Source organism: Phalangium opilio, unplaced genomic scaffold (assembly GCF_054372755.1).
Source record: "Phalangium opilio isolate 3A_F unplaced genomic scaffold, DU_Popi_V2 ptg000088l_1, whole genome shotgun sequence".
NCBI lineage: Eukaryota > Metazoa > Arthropoda > Arachnida > Opiliones > Phalangiidae > Phalangium > Phalangium opilio.
The window spans coordinates 5,453,716-5,481,645 of NW_028324193.1; the positions used below are offsets into that span (position 1 = coordinate 5,453,716).

General features: G+C 43.9%; 39 non-coding genes across 39 annotated transcripts; all 39 read left to right on the forward strand.

Moving 5' to 3' along the window:
- The first annotated feature begins 558 nt into the window (after window positions 1–558).
- Window positions 559–628, forward strand: TRNAL-UAG (transfer RNA leucine (anticodon UAG)). The gene has a single exon. It is a non-coding gene; the product is annotated as a tRNA-Leu (tRNA).
- A 410-nt stretch (window positions 629–1,038) lies between these two features.
- On the forward strand, window positions 1,039–1,108 carry TRNAL-UAG (transfer RNA leucine (anticodon UAG)). Its single transcript has one exon. It is a non-coding gene; the product is annotated as a tRNA-Leu (tRNA).
- A 1,040-nt stretch (window positions 1,109–2,148) lies between these two features.
- On the forward strand, window positions 2,149–2,220 carry TRNAP-UGG (transfer RNA proline (anticodon UGG)). The gene has a single exon. It is a non-coding gene; the product is annotated as a tRNA-Pro (tRNA).
- An 88-nt stretch (window positions 2,221–2,308) lies between these two features.
- TRNAP-UGG (transfer RNA proline (anticodon UGG)) lies at window positions 2,309–2,380 on the forward strand. The gene has a single exon. It is a non-coding gene; the product is annotated as a tRNA-Pro (tRNA).
- A 250-nt stretch (window positions 2,381–2,630) lies between these two features.
- On the forward strand, window positions 2,631–2,700 carry TRNAL-UAG (transfer RNA leucine (anticodon UAG)). The gene has a single exon. It is a non-coding gene; the product is annotated as a tRNA-Leu (tRNA).
- Window positions 2,701–2,949: 249 nt separating this feature from the next.
- On the forward strand, window positions 2,950–3,019 carry TRNAL-UAG (transfer RNA leucine (anticodon UAG)). The gene has a single exon. It is a non-coding gene; the product is annotated as a tRNA-Leu (tRNA).
- Window positions 3,020–3,268: 249 nt separating this feature from the next.
- Window positions 3,269–3,338, forward strand: TRNAL-UAG (transfer RNA leucine (anticodon UAG)). The gene has a single exon. It is a non-coding gene; the product is annotated as a tRNA-Leu (tRNA).
- Window positions 3,339–3,749: 411 nt separating this feature from the next.
- On the forward strand, window positions 3,750–3,819 carry TRNAL-UAG (transfer RNA leucine (anticodon UAG)). The gene has a single exon. It is a non-coding gene; the product is annotated as a tRNA-Leu (tRNA).
- An 879-nt stretch (window positions 3,820–4,698) lies between these two features.
- TRNAP-UGG (transfer RNA proline (anticodon UGG)) lies at window positions 4,699–4,770 on the forward strand. Its single transcript has one exon. It is a non-coding gene; the product is annotated as a tRNA-Pro (tRNA).
- A 250-nt stretch (window positions 4,771–5,020) lies between these two features.
- TRNAL-UAG (transfer RNA leucine (anticodon UAG)) lies at window positions 5,021–5,090 on the forward strand. Its single transcript has one exon. It is a non-coding gene; the product is annotated as a tRNA-Leu (tRNA).
- Window positions 5,091–5,338: 248 nt separating this feature from the next.
- On the forward strand, window positions 5,339–5,410 carry TRNAP-UGG (transfer RNA proline (anticodon UGG)). Its single transcript has one exon. It is a non-coding gene; the product is annotated as a tRNA-Pro (tRNA).
- A 250-nt stretch (window positions 5,411–5,660) lies between these two features.
- On the forward strand, window positions 5,661–5,730 carry TRNAL-UAG (transfer RNA leucine (anticodon UAG)). The gene has a single exon. It is a non-coding gene; the product is annotated as a tRNA-Leu (tRNA).
- A 410-nt stretch (window positions 5,731–6,140) lies between these two features.
- TRNAL-UAG (transfer RNA leucine (anticodon UAG)) lies at window positions 6,141–6,210 on the forward strand. The gene has a single exon. It is a non-coding gene; the product is annotated as a tRNA-Leu (tRNA).
- A 719-nt stretch (window positions 6,211–6,929) lies between these two features.
- TRNAP-UGG (transfer RNA proline (anticodon UGG)) lies at window positions 6,930–7,001 on the forward strand. Its single transcript has one exon. It is a non-coding gene; the product is annotated as a tRNA-Pro (tRNA).
- A 568-nt stretch (window positions 7,002–7,569) lies between these two features.
- On the forward strand, window positions 7,570–7,641 carry TRNAP-UGG (transfer RNA proline (anticodon UGG)). The gene has a single exon. It is a non-coding gene; the product is annotated as a tRNA-Pro (tRNA).
- A 250-nt stretch (window positions 7,642–7,891) lies between these two features.
- Window positions 7,892–7,961, forward strand: TRNAL-UAG (transfer RNA leucine (anticodon UAG)). The gene has a single exon. It is a non-coding gene; the product is annotated as a tRNA-Leu (tRNA).
- Window positions 7,962–8,850: 889 nt separating this feature from the next.
- TRNAL-UAG (transfer RNA leucine (anticodon UAG)) lies at window positions 8,851–8,920 on the forward strand. Its single transcript has one exon. It is a non-coding gene; the product is annotated as a tRNA-Leu (tRNA).
- Window positions 8,921–9,332: 412 nt separating this feature from the next.
- Window positions 9,333–9,402, forward strand: TRNAL-UAG (transfer RNA leucine (anticodon UAG)). The gene has a single exon. It is a non-coding gene; the product is annotated as a tRNA-Leu (tRNA).
- An 890-nt stretch (window positions 9,403–10,292) lies between these two features.
- Window positions 10,293–10,362, forward strand: TRNAL-UAG (transfer RNA leucine (anticodon UAG)). The gene has a single exon. It is a non-coding gene; the product is annotated as a tRNA-Leu (tRNA).
- Window positions 10,363–11,552: 1,190 nt separating this feature from the next.
- On the forward strand, window positions 11,553–11,622 carry TRNAL-UAG (transfer RNA leucine (anticodon UAG)). Its single transcript has one exon. It is a non-coding gene; the product is annotated as a tRNA-Leu (tRNA).
- Window positions 11,623–11,871: 249 nt separating this feature from the next.
- On the forward strand, window positions 11,872–11,943 carry TRNAP-UGG (transfer RNA proline (anticodon UGG)). The gene has a single exon. It is a non-coding gene; the product is annotated as a tRNA-Pro (tRNA).
- A 410-nt stretch (window positions 11,944–12,353) lies between these two features.
- On the forward strand, window positions 12,354–12,423 carry TRNAL-UAG (transfer RNA leucine (anticodon UAG)). The gene has a single exon. It is a non-coding gene; the product is annotated as a tRNA-Leu (tRNA).
- Window positions 12,424–12,993: 570 nt separating this feature from the next.
- Window positions 12,994–13,065, forward strand: TRNAP-UGG (transfer RNA proline (anticodon UGG)). Its single transcript has one exon. It is a non-coding gene; the product is annotated as a tRNA-Pro (tRNA).
- An 89-nt stretch (window positions 13,066–13,154) lies between these two features.
- On the forward strand, window positions 13,155–13,226 carry TRNAP-UGG (transfer RNA proline (anticodon UGG)). The gene has a single exon. It is a non-coding gene; the product is annotated as a tRNA-Pro (tRNA).
- A 249-nt stretch (window positions 13,227–13,475) lies between these two features.
- On the forward strand, window positions 13,476–13,547 carry TRNAP-UGG (transfer RNA proline (anticodon UGG)). Its single transcript has one exon. It is a non-coding gene; the product is annotated as a tRNA-Pro (tRNA).
- A 410-nt stretch (window positions 13,548–13,957) lies between these two features.
- TRNAL-UAG (transfer RNA leucine (anticodon UAG)) lies at window positions 13,958–14,027 on the forward strand. Its single transcript has one exon. It is a non-coding gene; the product is annotated as a tRNA-Leu (tRNA).
- Window positions 14,028–15,387: 1,360 nt separating this feature from the next.
- On the forward strand, window positions 15,388–15,459 carry TRNAP-UGG (transfer RNA proline (anticodon UGG)). Its single transcript has one exon. It is a non-coding gene; the product is annotated as a tRNA-Pro (tRNA).
- A 1,041-nt stretch (window positions 15,460–16,500) lies between these two features.
- TRNAP-UGG (transfer RNA proline (anticodon UGG)) lies at window positions 16,501–16,572 on the forward strand. Its single transcript has one exon. It is a non-coding gene; the product is annotated as a tRNA-Pro (tRNA).
- A 249-nt stretch (window positions 16,573–16,821) lies between these two features.
- On the forward strand, window positions 16,822–16,893 carry TRNAP-UGG (transfer RNA proline (anticodon UGG)). The gene has a single exon. It is a non-coding gene; the product is annotated as a tRNA-Pro (tRNA).
- A 410-nt stretch (window positions 16,894–17,303) lies between these two features.
- On the forward strand, window positions 17,304–17,373 carry TRNAL-UAG (transfer RNA leucine (anticodon UAG)). The gene has a single exon. It is a non-coding gene; the product is annotated as a tRNA-Leu (tRNA).
- An 892-nt stretch (window positions 17,374–18,265) lies between these two features.
- Window positions 18,266–18,337, forward strand: TRNAP-UGG (transfer RNA proline (anticodon UGG)). The gene has a single exon. It is a non-coding gene; the product is annotated as a tRNA-Pro (tRNA).
- A 732-nt stretch (window positions 18,338–19,069) lies between these two features.
- Window positions 19,070–19,141, forward strand: TRNAP-UGG (transfer RNA proline (anticodon UGG)). The gene has a single exon. It is a non-coding gene; the product is annotated as a tRNA-Pro (tRNA).
- Window positions 19,142–21,795: 2,654 nt separating this feature from the next.
- On the forward strand, window positions 21,796–21,867 carry TRNAP-UGG (transfer RNA proline (anticodon UGG)). The gene has a single exon. It is a non-coding gene; the product is annotated as a tRNA-Pro (tRNA).
- A 410-nt stretch (window positions 21,868–22,277) lies between these two features.
- On the forward strand, window positions 22,278–22,349 carry TRNAP-UGG (transfer RNA proline (anticodon UGG)). The gene has a single exon. It is a non-coding gene; the product is annotated as a tRNA-Pro (tRNA).
- Window positions 22,350–24,202: 1,853 nt separating this feature from the next.
- On the forward strand, window positions 24,203–24,274 carry TRNAP-UGG (transfer RNA proline (anticodon UGG)). Its single transcript has one exon. It is a non-coding gene; the product is annotated as a tRNA-Pro (tRNA).
- A 249-nt stretch (window positions 24,275–24,523) lies between these two features.
- Window positions 24,524–24,595, forward strand: TRNAP-UGG (transfer RNA proline (anticodon UGG)). The gene has a single exon. It is a non-coding gene; the product is annotated as a tRNA-Pro (tRNA).
- Window positions 24,596–25,806: 1,211 nt separating this feature from the next.
- Window positions 25,807–25,878, forward strand: TRNAP-UGG (transfer RNA proline (anticodon UGG)). Its single transcript has one exon. It is a non-coding gene; the product is annotated as a tRNA-Pro (tRNA).
- Window positions 25,879–27,089: 1,211 nt separating this feature from the next.
- Window positions 27,090–27,161, forward strand: TRNAP-UGG (transfer RNA proline (anticodon UGG)). Its single transcript has one exon. It is a non-coding gene; the product is annotated as a tRNA-Pro (tRNA).
- A 411-nt stretch (window positions 27,162–27,572) lies between these two features.
- Window positions 27,573–27,644, forward strand: TRNAP-UGG (transfer RNA proline (anticodon UGG)). Its single transcript has one exon. It is a non-coding gene; the product is annotated as a tRNA-Pro (tRNA).
- The last annotated feature ends 286 nt before the right edge of the window (window positions 27,645–27,930 follow it).

Below are 27,930 nucleotides of genomic sequence, written 5' to 3' on the forward strand. Positions count from 1 at the left end.
GTAATGTAGTGACTATTATAATGCAACTGATTACAGGGTTGGACTATAAGTTGACCATGTTTCAGTTACATACATGGTCCGTTGGTCTAGGGGTATGATACTCGCTTAGGGTTCGAGTGGTCCCGGTTTCAAGTCCCGGAGGGATCAAACTTTTTGCAGAAATAATCTAGTGACTATTTAAATGCAACTGATTACAGGGTTGGACTATGAGTTGAACATGTTTCAGTTACATACATGGTCCGTTGGTCAATGGGTATGATACTCGCTTTGGGTGCGAGCGGTTCCGGGTTCAAATCCCGGACGGACCCAACTTTTCGATGAAGTAATGTAGTGACTATTATAATGCAACTGATTACAGGGTTGGACTATAAGTTGACCATGTTTCAGTTACATACATGGTCCGTTGGTCTAGGGGTATGATACTCGTTTAGGGTTCGAGTGGTCCCGGTTTCAAGTCCCGGAGGGATCAAACTTTTTGCAGAAATAATCTAGTGACTATTTAAATGCAACTGATTACAGGCTTGGACTATGAGTTGAACATGTTTCAGTTACATACATGGTCCGTTGGTCTAGGGGTATGATACTCGCTTAGAGCGAGTGGTCCCGGGTTCAAATCCCGGACGGACCCAACTTTTGCAGAAATAATCTAGTGACTATTTAAATGCAACTGATTACAAGGTTGGACTATGAGTTGAACATGTTTCGGTTACATACATGGTCCGTTGGTCAATGGGTATGATACTCGCTTTGGGTGCGAGTGGTTCCGGGTTCAAATCCCGGACGGACCCAACTTTTCGATGAAGTAATGTAGTGACTATTATAATGCAACTGATTACAGGGTTGGACTATAAGTTGACCATGTTTCAGTTACATACATGGTCCGTTGGTCTAGGGGTATGATACTCGTTTAGGGTTCGAGTGGTCCCGGTTTCAAGTCCCGGAGGGACCAAACTTTTTGCAGAAATAATCTAGTGACTATTTAAATGCAACTGATTACAGGCTTGGACTATGAGTTGAACATGTTTCAGTTACATACATGGTCCGTTGGTCTAGGGGTATGATACTCGCTTAGAGCGAGTGGTCCCGGGTTCAAATCCCGGACGGACCCAACTTTTGCAGAAATAATCTAGTGACTATTTATATGCAACTGATTACAAGGTTGGACTATGAGTTGAACATGTTTCGGTTACATACATGGTCCGTTGGTCAATGGGTATGATACTCGCTTTGGGTGCGAGTGGTTCCGGGTTCAAATCCCGGACGGACCCAACTTTTCGATGAAGTAATATAGTGACTATTATAATGCAACTGATTACAGGGTTGGACTATAAGTTGACCATGTTTCAGTTACATACATGGTACGTTGGTCTAGGGGTATGATACTCGCTTAGGGTTCGAGTGGTCCCGGTTTCAAGTCCCGGAGGGACCAAACTTTTTGCAGAAATAATCTAGTGACTATTTAAATGCAACTGATTACAGGGTTGGACTATGAGTTGAACATGTTTCAGTTACATACATGGTCCGTTGGTCTAGGGGTATGATACTCGCTTAGAGCGAGTTGTACCCGGGTTCAAATCCCGGACGGACCCAACTTTTTGCAGAAATAATCTAGTGACGATTTAAATGCAACTGATTAAAGGGTTAAACTATGAGTTGAACATGTTTCGGTTACATACATGGTCCGTTGGTCAAGGGGTATGATACGCGCTTTGGGTGCGAGTGGTTCCGGGTTCAAATCCCGGACGGACCCAACTTTTCGATAAAGTAATGTAGTGACTATTATAATGCAACTGATTACAGGGTTGGACTATAAGTTGACCATGGTTCAGTTACATACATGGTCCGTATGATACTCGCTTTCGGAGCGAGTTTTCACGGTTTCAAATCCCGGACGGACCCAATTTTCGATGAAGTAATGTAGTGACTATTTTAATGCGACTGTAAACAGGGTTGGACTATGAGTTGACCATGTTTCAGTTATATACATGGTCCGTTGGAGTAGGGGTATGATACTCGCTTTGGGTGCGAGTGGTCCCGGGTTCAAATCACGGACGGACCCTACTTTTCGATGAAGTAATGTAGTGACTATTATAATGCAACTGATTACAGGGTTGGACTATGAATTGACCATGTTTAAGTTACATACATGGTCCGTTGGTCTAGGGGTATGATACTCGCTTTGGGTGCGAGTGGTCCCGGGTTCAAATCCCGGACGGACCCAACTTTGTCAGAAATAATCTAGTGACTATTTAAATGCAACTGATTACAGGGTTGGACTATGAGTTGACCATGTTTCAGTTACATACATGGTCCGTTGGTCTAGGGGTATGATACTCGCTTTGGGTGCGGGTGGTTCCGGGTTCAAATCCCGGACGGACCCAACTTTTCGATGAAGTAATGTAGTGACTATTATAATGCAACTGATTACAGGGTTGGACTATAAGTTGACCATGTTTCAGTTACATACATGGTCCGTTGGTCTAGGGGTATGATACTCGCTTAGGGTTCGAGTGGTCCCGGTTTCAAGTCCCGGAGGGATCAAACTTTTTGCAGAAATAATCTAGTGACTATTTAAATGCAACTGATTACAGGGTTGGACTATGAGTTGAACATGTTTCAGTTACATACATGGTCCGTTGGTCTAGGGGTATGATACTCGCTTAGAGCGAGTGGTCCCGGGTTCAAATCCCGGACGGACCCAACTTTTGCAGAAATAATCTAGTGACTATTTATATGCAACTGATTACAAGGTTGGACTATGAGTTGAACATGTTTCGGTTACATACATGGTCCGTTGGTCAATGGGTATGATACTCGCTTTGGGTGCGAGTGGTTCCGGGTTCAAATCCCGGAGGGACCAAACTTTTTGCAGAAATAATCTAGTGACTATTTAAATGCAACTGATTACAGGGTTGGACTATGAGTTGAACATGTTTCAGTTACATACATGGTCCGTTGGTCTAGGGGTATGATACTCGCTTAGAGCGAGTGGTCCCGGGTTCAAATCCCGGACGGACCCAACTTTTGCAGAAATAATCTAGTGACTATTTATATGCAACTGATTACAAGGTTGGACTATGAGTTGAACATGTTTCGGTTACATACATGGTCCGTTGGTCTAGGGGTATGATACTCGCTTAGGGTTCGAGTGGTCCCGGTTTCAAGTCCCGGAGGGACCAAACTTTTTGCAGAAATAATCTAGTGACTATTTAAATGCAACTGATTACAGGGTTGGACTATGAGTTGAACATGTTTCAGTTACATACATGGTCCGTTGGTCTAGGGGTATGATACTCGCTTAGAGCGAGTGGTCCCGGGTTCAAATCCCGGACGGACCCAACTTTTTGCAGAAATAATCTAGTGACGATTTAAATGCAATTGATTAAAGGGTTAAACTATGAGTTGAACATGTTTCGGTTACATACATGGTCCGTTGGTCAATGGGTATGATACTCGCTTTGGGTGCGAGTGGTTCCGGGTTCAAATCCCGGACGGACCCAAATTTTCGATGAAGTAATGTAGTGACTATTATAATGCAACTGATTACAGGGTTGGACTATAAGTTGACCATGTTTCAGTTACATACATGGTCCGTTGGTCTAGGGGTATGATACTCGTTTAGGGTTCGAGTGGTCCCGGTTTCAAGTCCCGGAGGGACCAAACTTTTTGCAGAAATAATCTAGTGACTATTTAAATGCAACTGATTACAGGCTTGGACTATGAGTTGAACATGTTTCAGTTACATACATGGTCCGTTGGTCTAGGGGTATGATACTCGCTTAGAGCGAGTGGTCCCGGGTTCAAATCCCGGACGGACCCAACTTTTGCAGAAATAATCTAGTGACTATTTATATGCAACTGATTACAAGGTTGGACTATGAGTTGAACATGTTTCGGTTACATACATGGTCCGTTGGTCAATGGGTATGATACTCGCTTTGGGTGCGAGTGGTTCCGGGTTCAAATCCCGGACGGACCCAACTTTTCGATGAAGTAATGTAGTGACTATTATAATGCAACTGATTACAGGGTTGGACTATAAGTTGACCATGTTTCAGTTACATACATGGTACGTTGGTCTAGGGGTATGATACTCGCTTAGGGTTCGAGTGGTCCCGGCTTCAAGTCCCGGAGGGACCAAACTTTTTGCAGAAATAATCTAGTGACTATTTAAATGCAACTGATTACAGGGTTGGACTATGAGTTGAACATGTTTCAGTTACATACATGGTCCGTTGGTCTAGGGGTATGATACTCGCTTAGAGCGAGTTGTACCCGGGTTCAAATCCCGGACGGACCCAACTTTTTGCTGAAATAATCTAGTGACGATTTAAATGCAACTGATTAAAGGGTTAAACTATGAGTTGAACATGTTTCGGTTACATACATGGTCCGTTGGTCAAGGGGTATGATACGCGCTTTGGGTGCGAGTGGTTCCGGGTTCAAATCCCGGACGGACCCAACTTTTCGATAAAGTAATGTAGTGACTATTATAATGCAACTGATTACAGGGTTGGACTATAAGTTGACCATGGTTCAGTTACATACATGGTCCGTATGATACTCGCTTTCGGAGCGAGTTTTCACGGTTTCAAATCCCGGACGGACCCAATTTTCGATGAAGTAATGTAGTGACTATTTTAATGCGACTGTAAACAGGGTTGGACTATGAGTTGACCATGTTTCAGTTATATACATGGTCCGTTGGTCTAGGGGTATGATACTCGCTTTGGGTGCGAGTGGTTCCGGGTTCAAATCCCGGACGGACCCAACTTTTCGATGAAGTAATGTAGTGACTATTATAATGCAACTGATTACAGGGTTGGACTATAAGTTGACCATGTTTCAGTTACATACATGGTCCGTTGGTCTAGGGGTATGATACTCGCTTAGGGTTCGAGTGGTCCCGGTTTCAAGTCCCGGAGGGATCAAACTTTTTGCAGAAATAATCTAGTGACTATTTAAATGCAACTGATTACAGGGTTGGACTATGAGTTGAACATGTTTCAGTTACATATATGGTCCGTTGGTCTAGGGGTATGATACTCGCTTAGAGCGAGTGGTCCCGGGTTCAAATCCCGGACGGACCCAACTTTTGCAGAAATAATCTAGTGACTATTTATATGCAACTGATTACAAGGTTGGACTATGAGTTGAACATGTTTCGGTTACATACATGGTTCGTTGGTCAATGGGTATGATACTCGCTTTGGGTGCGAGTGGTTCCGGGTTCAAATCCCGGACGGACCCAACTTTGTCAGAAATAATCTAGTGACTATTTAAATGCAACTGATTACAGGGTTGGACTATGAGTTGACCATGTTTCAGTTACATACATGGTCCGTTGGTCTAGGGGTATGATACTCGCTTTGGGTGCGAGTGGTTCCGGGTTCAAATCCCGGACGGACCCAACTTTTCGATGAAGTAATGTAGTGACTATTATAATGCAACTGATTACAGGGTTGGACTATAAGTTGACCATGTTTCAGTTACATACATGGTCCGTTGGTCTAGGGGTATGATACTCGCTTAGGGTTCGAGTGGTCCCGGTTTCAAGTCCCGGAGGGATCAAACTTTTTGCAGAAATAATCTAGTGACTATTTAAATGCAACTGATTACAGGGTTGGACTATGAGTTGAACATGTTTCAGTTACATATATGGTCCGTTGGTCTAGGGGTATGATACTCGCTTAGAGCGAGTGGTCCCGGGTTCAAATCCCGGACGGACCCAACTTTTGCAGAAATAATCTAGTGACTATTTATATGCAACTGATTACAAGGTTGGACTATGAGTTGAACATGTTTCGGTTACATACATGGTTCGTTGGTCAATGGGTATGATACTCGCTTTGGGTGCGAGTGGTTCCGGGTTCAAATCCCGGACGGACCCAACTTTTCGATGAAGTAATGTAGTGACTATTATAATGCAACTGATTACAGGGTTGGACTATAAGTTGACCATGTTTCAGTTACATACATGGTCCGTTGGTCTAGGGGTATGATACTCGCTTAGGGTTCGAGTGGTCCCGGTTTCAAGTCCCGGAGGGACCAAACTTTTTGCAGAAATAATCTAGTGACTATTTAAATGCAACTGATTACAGGGTTGGACTATGAGTTGAACATGTTTCAGTTACATACATGGTCCGTTGGTCTAGGGGTATGATACTCGCTTAGAGCGAGTGGTCCCGGGTTCAAATCCCGGACGGACCCAACTTTTTGCAGAAATAATCTAGTGACGATTTAAATGCAACTGATTAAAGGGTTAAACTATGAGTTGAACATGTTTCGGTTACATACATGGTCCGTTGGTCAAGGGGTATGATACGCGCTTTGGGTGCGAGTGGTTCCGGGTTCAAATCCCGGACGGACCCAACTTTTCGATAAAGTAATGTAGTGACTATTATAATGCAACTGATTACAGGGTTGGACTATAAGTTGACCATGGTTCAGTTACATACATGGTCCGTATGATACTCGCTTTCGGAGCGAGTTTTCACGGTTTCAAATCCCGGACGGACCCAATTTTCGATGAAGTAATGTAGTGACTATTTTAATGCGACTGTAAACAGGGTTGGACTATGAGTTGACCATGTTTCAGTTATATACATGGTCCGTTGGAGTAGGGGTATGATACTCGCTTTGGGTGCGAGTGGTCCCGGGTTCAAATCACGGACGGACCCTACTTTTCGATGAAGTAATGTAGTGACTATTATAATGCAACTGATTACAGGGTTGGACTATGAATTGACCATGTTTAGGTTACATACATGGTCCGTTGGTCTAGGGGTATGATACTCGCTTTGGGTGCGAGTGGTCCCAGGTTCAAATCCCGGACGGACCCAACTTTGTCAGAAATAATCTAGTGACTATTTAAATGCAACTGATTACAGGGTTGGACTATGAGTTGACCATGTTTCAGTTACATACATGGTCCGTTGGTCTAGGGGTATGATACTCGCTTTGGGTGCGAGTGGTTCCGGGTTCAAATCCCGGACGGACCCAACTTTTCGATGAAGTAATGTAGTGACTATTATAATGCAACTGATTACAGGGTTGGACTATAAGTTGACCATGTTTCAGTTACATACATGGTCCGTTGGTCTAGGGGTATGATACTCGCTTAGGGTTCGAGTGGTCCCGGTTTCAAGTCCCGGAGGGACCAAACTTTTTGCAAAAATAATCTAGTGACTATTTAAATGCAACTGATTACAGGGTTGGACTATGAGTTGAACATGTTTCAGTTACATACATGGTCCGTTGGTCTAGGGGTATGATACTCGCTTAGAGCGAGTGGTCCCGGGTTCAAATCCAGGACGGACCCAACTTTTGCAGAAATAATCTAGTGACTATTTAAATGCAACTGATTACAAGGTTGGACTATGAGTTGAACATGTTTCGGTTACATACATGGTCCGTTGGTCAATGGGTATGATACTCGCTTTGGGTGCGAGTGGTTACGGGTTCAAATCCCGGACGGACCCAACTTTGTCAGAAATAATCTAGTGACTATTTAAATGCAACTGATTACAGGGTTGGACTATGAGTTGACCATGTTTCAGTTACATACATGGTCCGTTGGTCTAGGGGTATGATACTCGCTTTGGGTGCGAGTGGTTCCGGGTTCAAATCCCGGACGGACCCAACTTTTCGATGAAGTAATGTAGTGACTATTATAATGCAACTGATTACAGGGTTGGACTATAAGTTGACCATGTTTCAGTTACATACATGGTCCGTTGGTCTAGGGGTATGATACTCGCTTAGGGTTCGAGTGGTCCCGGTTTCAAGTCCCGGAGGGATCAAACTTTTTGCAGAAATAATCTAGTGACTATTTAAATGCAACTGATTACAGGGTTGGACTATGAGTTGAACATGTTTCAGTTACATATATGGTCCGTTGGTCTAGGGGTATGATACTCGCTTAGAGCGAGTGGTCCCGGGTTCAAATCCCGGACGGACCCAACTTTTGCAGAAATAATCTAGTGACTATTTATATGCAACTGATTACAAGGTTGGACTATGAGTTGAACATGTTTCGGTTACATACATGGTTCGTTGGTCAATGGGTATGATACTCGCTTTGGGTGCGAGTGGTTCCGGGTTCAAATCCCGGACGGACCCAACTTTTCGATGAAGTAATGTAGTGACTATTATAATGCAACTGATTACAGGGTTGGACTATAAGTTGACCATGTTTCAGTTACATACATGGTCCGTTGGTCTAGGGGTATGATACTCGCTTAGGGTTCGAGTGGTCCCGGTTTCAAGTCCCGGAGGGACCAAACTTTTTGCAAAAATAATCTAGTGACTATTTAAATGCAACTGATTACAGGGTTGGACTATGAGTTGAACATGTTTCAGTTACATACATGGTCCGTTGGTCTAGGGGTATGATACTCGCTTAGAGCGAGTGGTCCCGGGTTCAAATCCAGGACGGACCCAACTTTTGCAGAAATAATCTAGTGACTATTTAAATGCAACTGATTACAAGGTTGGACTATGAGTTGAACATGTTTCGGTTACATACATGGTCCGTTGGTCAATGGGTATGATACTCGCTTTGGGTGCGAGTGGTTACGGGTTCAAATCCCGGACGGACCCAACTTTTCGATGAAGTAATGTAGTGACTATTATAATGCAACTGATACAGGGTTGGACTATAAGTTGACCATGTTTCTGTTACATACATGGTCCGTTGGTCTAGGGGTATGATACTCGCTTAGGGTTCGAGTGGTCCCGGTTTCAAGTCCCGGAGGGACCAAACTTTTTGCAGAAATAATCTAGTGACTATTTAAATGCAACTGATTACAGGGTTGGACTATGAGTTGAACATGTTTCAGTTACATACATGGTCCGTTGGTCTAGGGGTATGATACTCGCTTAGAGCGAGTGGTCCCGGGTTCAAATCCCGGACGGACCCAACTTTTTGCAGAAATAATCTAGTGACGATTTAAATGCAACTGATTAAAGGGTTAAACTATGAGTTGAACATGTTTCGGTTACATACATGGTCCGTTGGTCAATGGGTATGATACTCGCTTTGGGTGCGAGTGGTTCCGGGTTCAAATCCCGGACGGACCCAACTTTTCGATGAAGTAATGTAGTGACTATTATAATGCAACTGATTACAGGGTTGGACTATAAGTTGACCATGTTTCAGTTACATACATGGTCCGGTTGGTCTAGGGGTATGATACTCGTTTAGGGTTCGAGTGGTCCCGGTTTCAAGTCCCGGAGGGACCAAACTTTTTGCAGAAATAATCTAGTGACTATTTAAATGCAACTGATTACAGGCTTGGACTATGAGTTGAACATGTTTCAGTTACATACATGGTCCGTTGGTCTAGGGGTATGACACTCGCTTAGAGCGAGTGGTCCCGGGTTCAAATCCCGGACGGACCCAACTTTTGCAGAAATAATCTAGTGACTATTTATATGCAACTGATTACAAGGTTGGACTATGAGTTGAACATGTTTCCGTTACATACATGGTCCGTTGGTCAATGGGTATGATACTCGCTTTGGGTGCGAGTGGTTCCGGGTTCAAATCCCGGACGGACCCAACTTTTCGATGAAGTAATGTAGTGACTATTAAAATGCAACTGATTAAAGGGTTGGACTATAAGTTGACCATGTTTCAGTTACATACATGGTCCGTTGGTCTAGGGGTATGATACTCGCTTAGGGTTCGAGTGGTCCCGGTTTCAAGTCCCGGAGGGACCAAACTTTTTGCAGAAATAATCTAGTGACTATTTAAATGCAACTGATTACAGGGTTGGACTATGAGTTGAACATGTTTCAGTTACATACATGGTCCGTTGGTCTAGGGGTATGATACTCGCTTAGAGCGAGTGGTCCCGGTTTCAAATCCCGGACGGACCCAACTTTTGCAGAAATAATCTAGTGACTATTTAAATGCAACTGATTACAAGGTTGGACTATGAGTTGAACAGGTTTCGGTTACATACATGGTCCGTTGGTCAATGGGTATGATACTCGCTTTGGGTGCGAGTGGTTCCGGGTTCAAATCCCGAACGGACCCAACTTTTCGATGAAGTAATGTAGTGACTATTATAATGCAACTGATTTCAGGGTTGGACTATAAGTTGACCATGTTTAAGTTACATACATGGTCCGTTGGTCTAGGGGTATGATACTCGCTTAGGGTTCGAGTGGTCCCGGTTTCAAGTCCCGGAGGGACCAAACTTTTTGCAGAAATAATCTAGTGACTATTTAAATGCAACTGATTACAGGGTTGGACTATGAGTTGAACATGTTTCAGTTACATACATGGTCCGTTGGTCTAGGGGTATGATACTCGCTTAGAGCGAGTGGTCCCGGGTTCAAATCCCGGATGGACCCAACTTTTTGCAGAAATAATCTAGTGACGATTTAAATGCAACTGATTAAAGGGTTAAACTATGAGTTGAACATGTTTCGGTTACATACATGGTCCGTTGGTCAAGGGGTATGATACGCGCTTTGGGTGCGAGTGGTTCCGGGTTCAAATCCCGGACGGACCCAACTTTTCGATAAAGTAATGTAGTGACTATTATAATGCAACTGATTACAGGGTTGGACTATAAGTTGACCATGGTTCAGTTACATACATGGTCCGTATGATACTCGCTTTCGGAGCGAGTTGTCACGGTTTCAAATCCCGGACGGACCCAATTTTCGATGAAGTAATGTAGTGACTATTTTAATGCGACTGTAAACAGGGTTGGACTATGAGTTGACCATGTTTCAGATATATACATGGTCCGTTGGAGTAGAAGCATGATACTCGCTTTGGGTGCGAGTGGTCCCGGGTTCAAATCACGGACGGACCCTACTTTTCGATGAAGTAATGTAGTGACTATTATAATGCAACTGATTACAGGGTTGGACTATAAATTGACCACGTTTAGGTTACATACATGGTCCGTTGGTCTAGGGGTATGATACTCGATTTGGGTGCGAGTGGGCCCGGGTTCAAATCCCGGACGGACCCAACTTTGTCAGAAATAATCTAGTGACTATTTAAATGCAACTGATTTCAGGGTTGGACTATGAGTTGACCGTGTTTCAGTTACATACATGGTCCGTTGGTCTAGGGGTATGATACTCGCTTTGGGTGCGAGTGGTCCCGGTTTCAAATCCCGGACGGACTCAACTTTTTGTAGAAATAATCTAGTGACTATTTAAATGCAACTGATTATAGGGTTGGACTATAAGTTGACCATGTTTCGGTTACATACATGGTCCGTTGGTCTAGGGGTATGATACTCGCTTTGGGTGCGAGTGGTTCCCGGACGGACCCAACTTTTCGATGAAGTAATGTAGTGACTATTATAATGCAACTGATTAAAGGGTTGGACTATAAGTTGACCATGTTTCAGTTACATACATGGTCCGTTGGTCTAGGGGTATGATACTCGTTTAGGGTTCGAGTGGTCCCGGTTTCAAGTCCCGGAGGGACCAAACTTTTTGCAGAAATAATCTAGTGACTATTTAAATGCAACTGATTACAGGCTTGGACTATGAGTTGAACATGTTTCAGTTACATACATGGTCCGTTGGTCTAGGGGTATGATACTCGCTTAGAGCGAGTGGTCCCGGGTTCAAATCCCGGACGGACCCAACTTTTGCAGAAATATTCTAGTGACTATTTATATGCAACTGATTACAAGGTTGGACTATGAGTTGAACATGTTTCCGTTACATACATGGTCCGTTGGTCAATGGGTATGATACTCGCTTTGGGTGCGAGTGGTTCCGGGTTCAAATCCCGGACGGACCCAACTTTTCGATGAAGTAATGTAGTGACTATTATAATGCAACTGATTACAGGGTTGGACTATAAGTTGAACATGTTTCGGTTACATACATGGTCCGTTGGTCTAGGGGTATGATACTCGCTTTGGGTGCGAGTGGTACCGGGTTCAAATCCCGGACGGACCCAACTTTTGCAGAAATAATCTATTGACTATTTAAATGCAACTGATTGCAAGGTTGGACTATGAGTTGAACATGTTTCGGTTACATACATGGTCCGTTGGTCAATGGGTATGATACTCGCTTTGGGTGCGAGTGGTTCCGGGTTCAAATCCCGGACGGACCCAACTTTTCGATGAAGTAATGTAGTGACTATTATAATGCAACTGATTACAGGGTTGGACTATAAGTTGACCATGTTTCAGTTACATACATGGTCCGTTGGTCTAGGGGTATGATACTCGCTTAGGGTTCGAGTGGTCCCGGTTTCAAGTCCCTGAGAGACCAAACTTTTTGCAGAAATAATCTAGTGACTATTTAAATGCAACTGATTACAGGGTTGGACTATGAGTTGAACTTGTTTCAGTTACATACATGGTCCGTTGGTCTAGGGGTATGATACTCGCTTAGAGCGAGTGGTCCCGGGTTCAAATCCCGGACGGACCCAACTTTTGCAGAAATAATCTAGTGACTATTTAAATGCAACTGATTACTAGGTTGGACTATGAGTTGAACATGTTTCGGTTACATACATGGTCCGTTGGTCAATGGGTATGATACTCGCTTTGGGTGCGAGTGGTTCCGGGTTCAAATCCCGGACGGACCCAACTTTTCGATGAAGTAATGTAGTGACTATTATAATGCAACTGATTACAGGGTTGGACTATGAATTGACCATGTTTAGATTACATACATGGTCCGTTGGTCTAGGGGTATGATACTCGATTTGGGTGCGAGTGGGCCCGGGTTCAAATCCCGGACGGACCCAACTTTGTCAGAAATAATCTAGTGACTACTTAAATGCAACTGATTTCAGGGTTGGACTATGAGTTGACCGTGTTTCAGTTACATACATGGTCCGTTGGTCTAGGGGTATGATACTCGCTTTGGGTGCGAGTGGTCCCGGTTTCAAATCCCGGACGGACTCAACTTTTTGTAGAAATAATCTAGTGACTATTTAAATGCAACTGATTATAGGGTTGGACTATAAGTTGACCATGTGTCGGTTACATACATGGTCCGTTGGTCTAGGGGTATGATACTCGCTTTGGGTGCGAGTGGTCCCGGGTTCAAATCCCGGACGGACCCAACTTTTCGATGAAGTAATGTAGTGACTATTATAATGCAACTGATTACAGGGTTGGACTATGAATTGACCATGTTTAGGTTACATACATGGTCCGTTGGTCTAGGGGTATGATACTCGCTTTGGGTGCGAGTGGTCCCGGGTTCAAATCCTGGACGGACCCAACTTTGTCAGAAATAATCTAGTGACTATTTAAATGCAACTGATTACAGGGTTGGACTATGAGTTGACCATGTTTCAGTTACATACATGGTCCGTTGGTCTAGGGGTATGATACTCGCTTTGGGTGCGAGTGGTCCCGGTATCAAATCCCGGACGGACTCAACTTTTTGTAGAAAGAATCTAGTGACTATTTAAATGCAACTGATTACAGGGTTGGACTATAAGTTGACCATGTTTCGGTTACATACGTGGTCCGTTGGTCTAGGGGTATGATACTCGCTTTGGGTGCGAGTGGTCCCGGGTTCAAATCCCGGACGGACCCAACTTTTGCAGAAATAATCTAGTGAATATTTAAATGCAACTGATTACAAGGTTGGACTATGAGTTGAACATGTTTCGGTTACACACATGGTCCGTTGGTCAATGGGTATGATACTCGCTTTGGGTGCGAGTGGTTCCGGGTTCAAACCCCGGACGGACCCAACTTTTCGATGAAGTAATGTAGTGACTATTATAATGCAACTGATTACAGGGTTGGACTATAAGTTGACCATGTTTCAGTTACATACATGGTCCGTTGGTCTAGGGGTATGATACTCGCTTAGGGTTCGAGTGGTCCCGGTTTCAAGTCCCGGAGGGACCAAACTTTTTGCAGAAATAATCTAGTGACTATTTAAATGCAACTGATTACAGGCTTGGACTATGAGTTGAACATGTTTCAGTTACATACATGGTCCGTTGGTCTAGGGGTATGATACTCGCTTAGAGCGAGTGGTTCCGGGTTCAAATCCCGGACGGACCCAACTTTTGCAGAAATAATCTAGTGACTATTTATATGCAACTGATTACAAGGTTGGAATATGAGTTGAACATGTTTCGGTTACACACATGGTCCGTTGGTCAATGGGTATGATACTCGCTTTGGGTGCGAGTGGTTCCGGGTTCAAATCTCGGACGGACCCAACTTTTCGATGAAGTAATGTAGTGACTATTATAATGCAACTGATTACAGGGTTGGACTATAAGTTGACCATGTTTCAGTTACATACATGGTCCGTTGGTCTAGGGGTATGATACTCGCTTAGGGTTCGAGTGGTCCCGGTTTCAAGTCCCGGAGGGACCAAACTTTTTGCAGAAATAATCTAGTGACTATTTAAATGCAACTGATTACAGGGTTGGACTATGAGTTGAACATGTTTTAGTTACATACATGGTCCGTTGGTCTAGGGGTATGATACTCGCTTAGAGCGAGTGGTCCCGAGTTCAAATCCCGGACGGACCCAACTTTTTGCAGAAATAATCTAGTGACGATTTAAATGCAACTGATTAAAGGGTTAAACTATGAGTTGAACATGTTTCGGTTACATACATGGTCCGTTGGTCAAGGGGTATGATACGCGCTTTGGTTGCGAGTGGTTCCGGGTTCAAATCCCGGACGGACCCAACTTTTCGATAAAGTAATGTAGTGACTATTATAATGCAACTGATTACAGGGTTGGACTATAAGTTGACCATGGTTCAGTTACATACATGGTCCGTATGATACTCGCTTTCGGAGCGAGTTGTCACGGTTTCAAATCCCGGACGGACCCAATTTTCGATGAAGTAATGTAGTTACTATTTTAATGCGACTGTAAACAGGGTTGGACTATGAGTTGACCATGTTTCAGTTATATACATGGTCCGTTGGAGTAGGGGTATGATACTCGCTTTGGGAGCGAGTGGTCCCGGGTTCAAATCACGGACGGACCCTACTTTACGATGAAGTAATGTAGTGACTATTATAATGCAACTGATTACAGGGTTGGACTATGAATTGACCATGTTTAGATTACATACATGGTCCGTTGGTCTAGGGGTATGATACTCGATTTGGGTGCGAGTGGGCCCGGGTTCAAATCCCGGACGCACCCAACTTTGTCAGAAATAATCTAGTGACTATTTAAATGCAACTGATTTCAGGGTTGGACTATGAGTTGACCGTGTTTCAGTTACATACATGGTCCGTTGGTCTAGGGGTATGATACTCGCTTTGGGTGCGAGTGGTCCCGGTTTCAAATCCCGGACGGACTCAACTTTTTGTAGAAATAATCTAGTGACTATTTAAATGCAACTGATTATAGGGTTGGACTATAAGTTGACCATGTTTCGGTTACATACATGGTCCGTTGGTCTAGGGGTATGATACTCGCTTTGGGTGCGAGTGGTCCCGGGTTCAAATCCCGGACGGACCCAACTTTTGCAGAAATAATCTAATGACTATTTAAATGCAACTGATTACAAGGTTGGACTATGAGTTGAACATGTTTCGGTTACATCCATGGTCCGTTGGTCTAGGGGTATGATACTCGCTTTGGGTGCGAGTGGTCCCGGTTTCAAATCCCGGACGGACCCAACTTTTCGATGAAGCAATGTAGTGACTATTTTAATGCAACTGTAAACAGGGTTGGACTATGAGTTGTCCATGCTTCAGTTATATACATGGTCCGTTGGTCTAGGGGTATGATACTCGCTTAGGGTTCGAGTGGTCCCGGTTTCAAGTCCCGGAGGGACCAAACTTTTTGCAGAAATAATCTAGTGACTATTTAAATGCAACTGATTACAGGGTTGGACTATGAGTTGAACATGTTTTAGTAACATACATGGTCCGTTGGTCTAGGGGTATGATACTCGCTTTGGGTGCAAGTTGTCCCGGGTTCAAATCCCGGACGGACCCAACTTTTCGATGAAGTAATGTAGTGACTATTATAATGCAACTGATTAAAGGGTTAAACTATGAGTTGAACATGTTTCGGTTACATACATGGTCCGTTGGTCAAGGGGTATGATACGCGCTTTGGGTGCGAGTGGTTCCGGGTTCAAATCCCGGACGGACCTAACTTTTCGATAAAGTAATGTAGTGACTATTATAATGCAACTGATTACAGGGTTGGACTATAAGTTGACCATGGTTCAGTTACATACATGGTCCGTATGATACTCGCTTTCGGAGCGAGTTGTCACGGTTTCAAATCCCGGACGGACCCAATTTTCGATGAAGTAATGTAGTGACTATTTTAATGCGACTGTAAACAGGGTTGGACTATGAGTTGACCATGTTTCAGTTATATACATGGTCCGTTGGAGTAGGGGTATGATACTCGCTTTGGGAGCGAGTGGTCCCGGGTTCAAATCACGGACGGAACCTACTTTTCGATGAAGTAATGTAGTGACTATTATAAAGCAACTGATTACAGGGTTGGACTATGAATTGACCATGTTTAGGTTACATACATGGTCCGTTGGTCTAGGGGTATGATACTCGCTTTGGGTGCGAGTGGTCCCGGGTTCAAATCCCGGACGGACCCAACTTTGTCAGAAATAATCTAGTGACTATTTAAATGCAACTGATTACAGGGTTGGACTATGAGTTGACCATGTTTCAGTTACATACACGGTACGTTGGTCTAGGGGTATGATACTCGCTTTGGGTGCGAGTGGTCCCGGTTTCAAATCCCGGACGGACTCAACTTTTTGTAGAAATAATCTAGTGACTATTTAAATGCAACTGATTACAGGGTTGGACTATAAGTTGACCATGTTTCGGTTACATACATGGTCCGTTGGTCTAGGGGTATGATACTCGCTTTGGGTGCGAGTGGTCCCGGGTTCAAATCCCGGACGGACCCAACTTTTGCAGAAATAATCTATTGACTATTTAAATGCAACTGATTGCAAGGTTGGACTATGAGTTGAACATGTTTCGGTTACATACATGGTCCGTTGGTCAATGGGTATGATACTCGCTTTGGGTGCGAGTGGTTCCGGGTTCAAATCCCGGACGGACCCAACTTTTCGATGAAGTAATGTAGTGACTATTATAATGCAACTGATTACAGGGTTGGACTATAAGTTGACCATGTTTCAGTTACATACATGGTCTGTTGGTCTAGGGGTATGATACTCGCTTAGGGTTCGAGTGGTCCCGGTTTCAAGTCCCTGAGAGACCAAACTTTTTGCAGAAATAATCTAGTGACTATTTAAATGCAACTGATTACAGGGTTGGACTATGAGTTGAACTTGTTTCAGTTACATACATGGTCCGTTGGTCTAGGGGTATGATACTCGCTTAGAGCGAGTGGTCCCGGGTTCAAATCCCGGACGGACCCAACTTTTGCAGAAATAATCTAGTGACTATTTAAATGCAATTGATTACTAGGTTGGACTATGAGTTGAACATGTTTCGGTTACATACATGGTCCGTTGGTCAATGGGTATGATACTCGCTTTGGGTGCGAGTGGTTCCGGGTTCAAATCCCGGACGGACCCAACTTTTCGATGAAGTAATGTAGTGACTATTATAATGCAACTGATTACAGGGTTGGACTATGAATTGACCATGTTTAGATTACATACATGGTCCGTTGGTCTAGGGGTATGATACTCGATTTGGGTGCGAGTGGGCCCGGGTTCAAATCCCGGACGGACCCAACTTTGTCAGAAATAATCTAGTGACTATTTAAATGCAACTGATTTCAGGGTTGGACTATGAGTTGACCGTGTTTCAGTTACATACATGGTCCGTTGGTCTAGGGGTATGATACTCGCTTTGGGTGCGAGTGGTCCCGGTTTCAAATCCCGGACGGACTCAACTTTTTGTAGAAATAATCTAGTGACTATTTAAATGCAACTGATTATAGGGTTGGACTATAAGTTGACCATGTTTCAGTTACATACATGGTCCGTTGGTCTAGGGGTATGATACTCGCTTTGGGTGCGAGTGGTCTTGGTTTCAAATCCCGGACGGACCCAACTTTTCGATGAAGCAATGTAGTGACTATTTTAATGCAACTGTAAACAGGGTTGGACTATGAGTTGTCCATGCTTCAGTTATATACATGGTCCGTTGGTCTAGGGGTATGATACTCGCTTTGGGTGCGAGTGGTCCCGGGTTTATATCCCGGACGGACCCAACTTTTCGATGAGGTAATGTAGTGACTATTATAATGCAACTGATTACAGGGTTGGACTATGAGTTGACCAAATTTCGGTTACATTCATGGTCCGTTGGTCTAGGGGTATGATACTCGCTTTGGGTGCAAGTGGTCCCGGGTTCAAATCCCGGACGGACCCAACTTTTCGATGAAGTAATGTAGTGACTATTATAATGCAACTGATTACAGGGTTGGACTATGAATTGACCATGTTTAGGTTACATACATGGTCCGTTGGTCTAGGGGTATGATACTCGCTTTGGGTGCGAGTGGTCCCGGGTTAAAATCCTGGACGGACCCAACTTTGTCAGAAATAATCTAGTGACTATTTAAATGCAACTGATTACAGGGTTGGACTATGAGTTGACCATGTTTCAGTTACATACATGGTCCGTTGGTCTAGGGGTATGATACTCGCTTAGGGTGCGAGTGGTCCCGGTATCAAATCCCGGACGGACTCAACTTTTTGTAGAAAGAATCTAGTGACTATTTAAATGCAACTGATTACAGGGTTGGACTATAAGTTGACCATGTTTCGGTTACACACATGGTCCGTTGGTCAATGGGTATGATACTCGCTTTGGCTGCGAGTGGTTCCGGGTTCAAACCCCGGACGGACCCAACTTTTCGATGAAGTAATGTAGTGACTATTATAATGCAACTGATTACAGGGTTGGACTATGAGTTGACCATGTTTCAGTTACATACATGGTCCGTTGGTCTAGGGGTATGATACTCGCTTTGGGTGCGAGTGGTCCCGGTTTCAAATCCCGGACGGACTCAACTTTTTGTAGAAATAATCTAGTGACTATTTAAATGCAACTGATTACAGGGTTGGACTATAAGTTGACCATGTTTCGGTTACATACATGGTCCGTTGGTCTAGGGGTATGATACTCGCTTTGGGTGCGAGTGGTCCCGGGTTCAAATCCCGGACGGACCCAACTTTTGCAGAAATAATCTATTGACTATTTAAATGCAACTGATTGCAAGGTTGGACTATGAGTTGAACATGTTTCGGTTACATACATGGTCCGTTGGTCAATGGGTATGATACTCGCTTTGGGTGCGAGTGGTTCCGGGTTCAAATCCCGGACGGACCCAACTTTTCGATGAAGTAATGTAGTGACTATTATAATGCAACTGATTACAGGGTTGGACTATAAGTTGACCATGTTTCAGTTACATACATGGTCCGTTGGTCTAGGGGTATGATACTCGCTTAGGGTTCGAGTGGTCCCGGTTTCAAGTCCCTGAGAGACCAAACTTTTTGCAGAAATAATCTAGTGACTATTTAAATGCAACTGATTACAGGGTTGGACTATGAGTTGAACTTGTTTCAGTTACATACATGGTCCGTTGTTCTAGGGGTATGATAGTCGCTTAGAGCGAGTGGTCCCGGGTTCAAATCCCGGACGGACCCAGCTTTTGCAGAAATAATCTAGTGACTATTTAAATGCAACTGATTACAAGGTTGGACTATGAGTTGAACATGTTTCGGTTACATACATGGTCCGTTGGTCAATGGGTATGATACTCGCTTTGGGTGCGAGTGGTTCCGGGTTCAAATCCCGGACGGACCCAACTTTTCGATGAAGTAATGTAGTGACTATTATAATGCAACTGATTACAGGGTTGGACTATAAGTTGACCATGTTTCAGTTACATACATGGTCCGTTGGTCTAGGGGTATGATACTCGCTTAGGGTTCGAGTGGTCCCGGTTTCAAGTCCCGGAGGGACCAAACTTTTTGCAGAAATAATCTAGTGACTATTTAAATGCAACTGATTACAGGGTTGGACTATGAGTTGAACATGTTTCAGTTACATACATGGTCCGTTGGTCTAGGGGTATGATACTCGCTTAGAGCGAGTGGTCCCGGTTTCAAATCCCGGACGGACTCAATTTTTTGTAGAAATAATCTAGTGACGATTTAAATGCAACTGATTGCAAGGTTGGACTATGAGTTGAACACGTTTCGGTTACATACATGGTCCGTTGGTCAATGGGTATGATACTCGCTTTGGGTGCGAGTGGTTCCGGGTTCAAATCCCGGACGGACCTAACTTTTCGATGAAGTAATGTAGTGACTATTATAATGCAACTGATTACAGGGTTGGACTATAAGTTGACCATGTTTCAGTTACATACATGGTCCGTTGGTCTAGGGGTATGATACTCGCTTAGGGTTCGAGTGGTCCCGGTTTCAAGTCCCGGAGGGACCAAACTTTTTGCAGAAATAATCTAGTGACTATTTAAATGCAACTGATTACAGGGTTGGACTATGAGTTGAACATGTTTCAGTTACATACATGGTCCGTTGGTCTAGGGGTATGATACTCGCTTAGAGCGAGTGGTCCCGGTTTCAAATCCCGGACGGACTCAATTTTTTGTAGAAATAATCTAGTGACGATTTAAATGCAACTGATTGCAAGGTTGGACTATGAGTTGAACACGTTTCGGTTACATACATGGTCCGTTGGTCAATGGGTATGATACTCGCTTTGGGTGCGAGTGGTTCCGGGTTCAAATCCCGGACGGACCCAACTTTTCGATGAAGTAATGTAGTGACTATTATAATGCAACTGATTACAGGGTTGGACTATAAGTTGACCATGTTTCAGTTACATACATGGTCCGTTGGTCTAGGGGTATGATACTCGCTTAGGGTTCGAGTGGTCCCGGTTTCAAGTCCCGGACGGACTCATTTTTTTGTAGAAATAATCTAGTGACTATTTAAATGCAACTGATTACAGGGTTGGACTATGAGTTGAACATGTTTCAGTTACATACATGGTCCGTTGGTCTAGGGGTATGATACTCGCTTAGAGCGAGTGGTCCCGGTTTCAAATCCCGGACGGACTCAACTTTTTGTAGAAATAATCTAGTGACGATTTAAATGCAACTGATTGCAAGGTTGGACTATGAGTTGAACATGTTTCGGTTACATACATGGTCCGTTGGTCAATGGGTATGATACTCGCCTTGGGTGCGAGTGATCCCGGTTTCAAATCCTGGACGGACTCAACTTTTTGTAGAAATATTCTAGTGACTATTTAAATGCAACTGATTACAGGGTTGGACTATAAGTTTACCATGTTTCGGTTACATACATGGTCCGTTGGTCTAGGGGTGTGATACTCGCGTTGGGTGCGAGTGGTCCCGGGTTCAAATCCCGGACGGACCCAACTTTTGCAGAAATAATCTAATGACTATTTAAATGCAACTGATTACAAGGTTGGACTATGAGTTGAACATGTTTCGGTTACATCCTTGGTCCGTTGGTCTAGGGGTATGATACTCGCTTTGGGTGCGAGTGGTCCCGGTTTCAAATCCCGGACGGACCCAACTTTTCGATGAAGTAATGTAGTGACTATTTTAATGCAACTGTAAACAGGGTTGGACTATGAGTTGACCATGCTTCAGTTATATACATGGTCCGTTGGTCTAGGGGTATGATACTCGCTTTGGGTGCGAGTGGTCCCGGGTTTATATCCCGGACGGACCCAACTTTTCGATGAGGTAATGTAGTGACTATTATAATGCAACTGATTACAGGGTTGGACTATGAGTTGACCAAGTTTCGGTTACATACATGGTCCGTTGGTCTAGGGGTATGATACTCGCTTTGGGTGCAAGTGGTCCCGGGTTCAAATCCCGGACGGACCCAACTTTTCGATAAAGTAATGTAGTGACTATTATAATGCAACTGATTACAGGGTTGGACTATGAATTGACCATGTTTAGGTTACATACATGGTCCGTTGGTCTAGGGGTATGATACTCGCTTTGGGTGCGAGTGGTCCCGGGTGCAAATCCCGGACGGACCCAACTTTGTCAGAAATAATCTAGTGACTATTTAAATGCAACTGATTACAGGGTTGGACTATGAGTTGACCATGTTTCAGTTACATACATGGTCCGTTGGTCTAGGGGTATGATACTCGCTTTGGGTGCGAGTGGTCCCGGTTTCAAATCCCCGACGGACTCAACTTTTTGTAGAAATAATCTAGTGACTATTTAAATGCAACAGATTACAGGGTTGGACTATAAGTTGACCATGTTTCGGTTACATACATGGTCCGTTGGTCTAGGGGTATGATACTCGCTTTGGGTGCGAGTGGTCCCGGGTTCAAATCCCGGACGGACCCAACTTTTGCAGAAATAATCTAGTGACTATTTAAATGCAACTGATTACAAGGTTGGACTATGAGTTGAACATGTTTCAGTTACATACATGGTCCGTTGGTCTAGGGGTATGATACTCGCTTAGAGCGAGTGGTCCCGGTTTCAAATCCCGGACGGACTCAATTTTTTGTAGAAATAATCTAGTGACGATTTAAATGCAACTGATTGCAAGGTTGGACTATGAGTTGAACACGTTTCGGTTACATACATGGTCCGTTGGTCAATGGGTATGATACTCGCTTTGGGTGCGAGTGGTTCCGGGTTCAAATCCCGGACGGACCCAACTTTTCGATGAAGTAATGTAGTGACTATTATAATGCAACTGATTACAGGGTTGGACTATAAGTTGACCATGTTTCAGTTACATACATGGTCCGTTGGTCTAGGGGTATGATACTCGCTTAGGGTTCGAGTGGTCCCGGTTTCAAGTCCCGGACGGACTCAACTTTTTGTAGAAATAATCTAGTGACTATTTAAATGCAACTGATTACAGGGTTGGACTATGAGTTGAACATGTTTCAGTTACATACATGGTCCGTTGGTCTAGGGGTATGATACTCGCTTAGAGCGAGTGGTCCCGGTTTCAAATCCCGGACGGACTCAACTTTTTGTAGAAATAATCTAGTGACGATTTAAATGCAACTGATTGCAAGGTTGGACTATGAGTTGAACATGTTTCGGTTACATACATGGTCCGTTGGTCAATGGGTATGATACTCGCCTTGGGTGCGAGTGATCCCGGTTTCAAATCCTGGACGGACTCAACTTTTTGTAGAAATATTCTAGTGACTATTTAAATGCAACTGATTACAGGGTTGGACTATAAGTTTACCATGTTTCGGTTACATACATGGTCCGTTGGTCTAGGGGTGTGATACTCGCTTTGGGTGCGAGTGGTCCCGGGTTCAAATCCCGGACGGACCCAACTTTTGCAGAAATAATCTAATGACTATTTAAATGCAACTGATTACAAGGTTGGACTATGAGTTGAACATGTTTCGGTTACATCCTTGGTCCGTTGGTCTAGGGGTATGATACTCGCTTTGGGTGCGAGTGGTCCCGGTTTCAAATCCCGGACGGACCCAACTTTTCGATGAAGTAATGTAGTGACTATTTTAATGCAACTGTAAACAGGGTTGGACTATGAGTTGACCATGCTTCAGTTATATACATGGTCCGTTGGTCTAGGGGTATGATACTCGCTTTGGGTGCGAGTGGTCCCGGGTTTATATCCCGGACGGACCCAACTTTTCGATGAGGTAATGTAGTGACTATTATAATGCAACTGATTACAGGGTTGGACTATGAGTTGACCAAGTTTTGGTTACATACATGGTCCGTTGGTCTAGGGGTATGATACTCGCTTTGGGTGCAAGTGGTCCCGGGTTCAAACTCCGGACGGACCCAACTTTTCGATAAAGTAATGTAGTGACTATTATAATGCAACTGATTACAGGGTTGGACTATGAATTGACCATGTTTAGGTTACATACATGGTCCGTTGGTCTAGGGGTATGATACTCGCTTTGGGTGCGAGTGGTCCCGGGTGCAAATCCCGGACGGACCCAACTTTGTCAGATATAATCTAGTGACTATTTAAATGCAACTGATTACAGGGTTGGACTATGAGTTGACCATGTTTCAGTTACATACATGGTCCGTTGGTCTAGGGGTATGATACTCGCTTTGGGTGCGAGTGGTCCCGGTTTCAAATCCCCGACGGACTCAACTTTTTGTAGAAATAATCTAGTGACTATTTAAATGCAACAGATTACAGGGTTGGACTATAAGTTGACCATGTTTCGGTTACATACATGGTCCGTTGGTCTAGGGGTATGATACTCGCTTTGGGTGCGAGTGGTCCCGGGTTCAAATCCCGGACGGACCCAACTTTTGCAGAAATAATCTAGTGACTATTTAAATGCAACTGATTTCAGGGTTAGACTATGAGTTGACCATGTTTCAGTTACATACATGGTCCGTTGGTCTAGGGGTATGATACTCGCTTTGGGTGCGAGTGGTCCCGGTTTCAAATCCCGGACGGACTCAACTTTTTGTAGAAATAATCTAGTGACTATTTAAATGCAACTGATTACAGGGTTGGACTATAAGTTGACCATGTTTCGGTTACATACATGGTCCGTTGGTCTAGGGGTATGATACTCGCTTTGGGTGCGAGTGGTCCCGGGTTCAAATCCCGGACGGACCCAACTTTTCGATGAAGTAATGTAGTGACTATTTTAATGCAACTGTAAGCAGGGTTGGACTATGAGTTGACCATGTTTCGGTTATATACATGGTCCGTTGGTCAATGGGTATGATACTCGCTTTGGGTGCGAGTGGTTCCGGGTTCAAATCCCGGACGGACCCAACTTTTCGATGAAGTAATGTAGTGACTATTATAATGCAACTGATTACAGGGTTGGACTATAAGTTGACCATGTTTCAGTTACATACTTGGTCCGTTGGTCTAGGGGTATGATACTCGCTTAGGGTTCGAGTGGTCCCGGTTTCAAGTCCCGGAGGGACCAAACTTTTTGCAGAAATAATCTAGTGACTATTTAAATGCAACTGATTACAGGGTTGGACTATGAGTTGAACATGTTTCAGTTACATACATGGTCCGTTCGTCTAGGGGTATGATACTCGCTTAGAGCGAGTGGTCCCGGGTTCAAATCCCGGACGGACCCAACTTTTTGCAGAAATAATCTAGTGACGATTTAAATGCAACTGATTAAAGGGTTAAACTATGAATTGAACATGTTTCGGTTACATACATGGTCCGTTGGTCAAGGGGTATGATACGCGCTTTGGGTGCGAGTTGTCACGGTTTCAAATCCCGGACGGACCCAATTTTCGATGAAGTAATGTAGTGACTATTTTAATGCGACTGTAAACAGTTTGGACTATGAGTTGACCATGTTTCAGTTATATACATGGTCCGTTGGAGTAGGGGTATGATACTCGCTTTGGGTGCGAGTGGTCCCGGGTTCAAATCACGGACGGACCCTACTTTTCGATGAAGTAATGTAGTGACTATTATAATGCAACTGATTACAGGGTTGGACTATGAATTGACCATGTTTAGATTACATACATGGTCCGTTGGTCAATGGGTATGATACTCGCTTTGGGTGCGAGTGGTCCCGGGTTCAAATCACGGACGGACCCTACTTTTCGATGAAGTAATGTAGTGACTATTATAATGCAACTGATTACAGGGTTGGACTATGAATTGACCATGTTTAGATTACATGCATGGTCCGTTGGTCTAGGGGTATGATACTCGATTTGGGTGCGAGTGGGCCCGGGTTCAAATCCCGGACGGACCCAACTTTGTCAGAAATAATCTAGTGTCTATTTAAATGCAACTGATTACAGGGTTGGACTATAAGTTGACCATGTTTCGGTTACATACATGGTCCGTTGGTCTAGGGGTATGATACTCGCTTTGGGTGCGAGTGGTTCCGGGTTCAAATCCCGGACGGACCCAACTTTTCGATGAAGTAATGTAGTGACTATTATAATGCAACTGATTACAGGGTTGGACTATGAGTTGACCATGTTTCGGTTATATACATGGTCCGTTGGTCAATGGGTATGATACTCGCTTTGGGTGCGAGTGGTTCCGGGTTCAAATCCCGGACGGACCCAACTTTTCGATGAAGTAATGTAGTGACTATTATAATGCAACTGATTACAGGGTTGGACTATAAGTTGACCATGTTTCAGTTACATACTTGGTCCGTTGGTCTAGGGGTATGATACTCGCTTAGGGTTCGAGTGGTCCCGGTTTCAAGTCCCGGAGGGACCAAACTTTTTGCAGAAATAATCTAGTGACTATTTAAATGCAACTGATTACAGGGTTGGACTATGAGTTGAACATGTTTCAGTTACATACATGGTCCGTTCGTCTAGGGGTATGATACTCGCTTAGAGCGAGTGGTCCCGGGTTCAAATCCCGGACGGACCCAACTTTTTGCAGAAATAATCTAGTGACGATTTAAATGCAACTGATTAAAGGGTTAAACTATGAATTGAACATGTTTCGGTTACATACATGGTCCGTTGGTCAAGGGGTATGATACGCGCTTTGGGTGCGAGTTGTCACGGTTTCAAATCCCGGACGGACCCAATTTTCGATGAAGTAATGTAGTGACTATTTTAATGCGACTGTAAACAGTTTGGACTATGAGTTGACCATGTTTCAGTTATATACATGGTCCGTTGGAGTAGGGGTATGATACTCGCTTTGGGTGCGAGTGGTCCCGGGTTCAAATCACGGACGGACCCTACTTTTCGATGAAGTAATGTAGTGACTATTATAATGCAACTGATTACAGGGTTGGACTATGAATTGACCATGTTTAGATTACATACATGGTCCGTTGGTCAATGGGTATGATACTCGCTTTGGGTGCGAGTGGTCCCGGGTTCAAATCACGGACGGACCCTACTTTTCGATGAAGTAATGTAGTGACTATTATAATGCAACTGATTACAGGGTTGGACTATGAATTGACCATGTTTAGATTACATGCATGGTCCGTTGGTCTAGGGGTATGATACTCGATTTGGGTGCGAGTGGGCCCGGGTTCAAATCCCGGACGGACCCAACTTTGTCAGAAATAATCTAGTGTCTATTTAAATGCAACTGATTACAGGGTTGGACTATAAGTTGACCATGTTTCGGTTACATACATGGTCCGTTGGTCTAGGGGTATGATACTCGCTTTGGGTGCGAGTGGTTCCGGGTTCAAATCCCGGACGGACCCAACTTTTCGATGAAGTAATGTAGTGACTATTATAATGCAACTGATTACAGGGTTGGACTATGAGTTGAACATGTTTCGGTTACATACATGGTCCGTTGGTCAATGGGTATGATACTCGCTTTGGGTGCGAGTGGTTCCGGGTTCAAATCCCGGACGGACCCAACTTTTCGATGAAGTAATGTAGTGACTATTATAATGCAACTGATTACAGGGTTGGACTATGAGTTGACCATGTTTCAGTTACATACATGGTCCGTTGGTCTAGGGGTATGATACTCGCTTTGGGTGCGAGTGGTCCCGGTTTCAAATCCCGGACGGACTCAACTTTTTGTAGAAATAATCTAGTGACTATTTAAATGCAACTGATTACAGGGTTGGACTATAAGTTGACCATGTTTCGGTTACACACATGGTCCGTTGGTCTAGGGGTATGATACTCGCTTTGGGTGCGAGTGGTCCCGGGTTCAAATCCCGGACGGACAAAACTTTTGCAGAAATAATCTAATCACTATTTAAATGCAACTGATTACAAGGTTGGACTATGAGTTGAACATGTTTCGGTTACATACATGGTCCGTTGGTCAATGGGTATGATACTCGCTTTGGGTGCGAGTGGTTCCGGGTTCAAATCCCGGACGGACCCAACTTTTCGATGAAGTAATGTAGTGACTATTATAATGCAACTGATTACAGGGTTGGACTATAAGTTGACCATGTTTCAGTTACATACATGGTCCGTTGGTCTAGGGGTATGATACTCGCTTAGGGT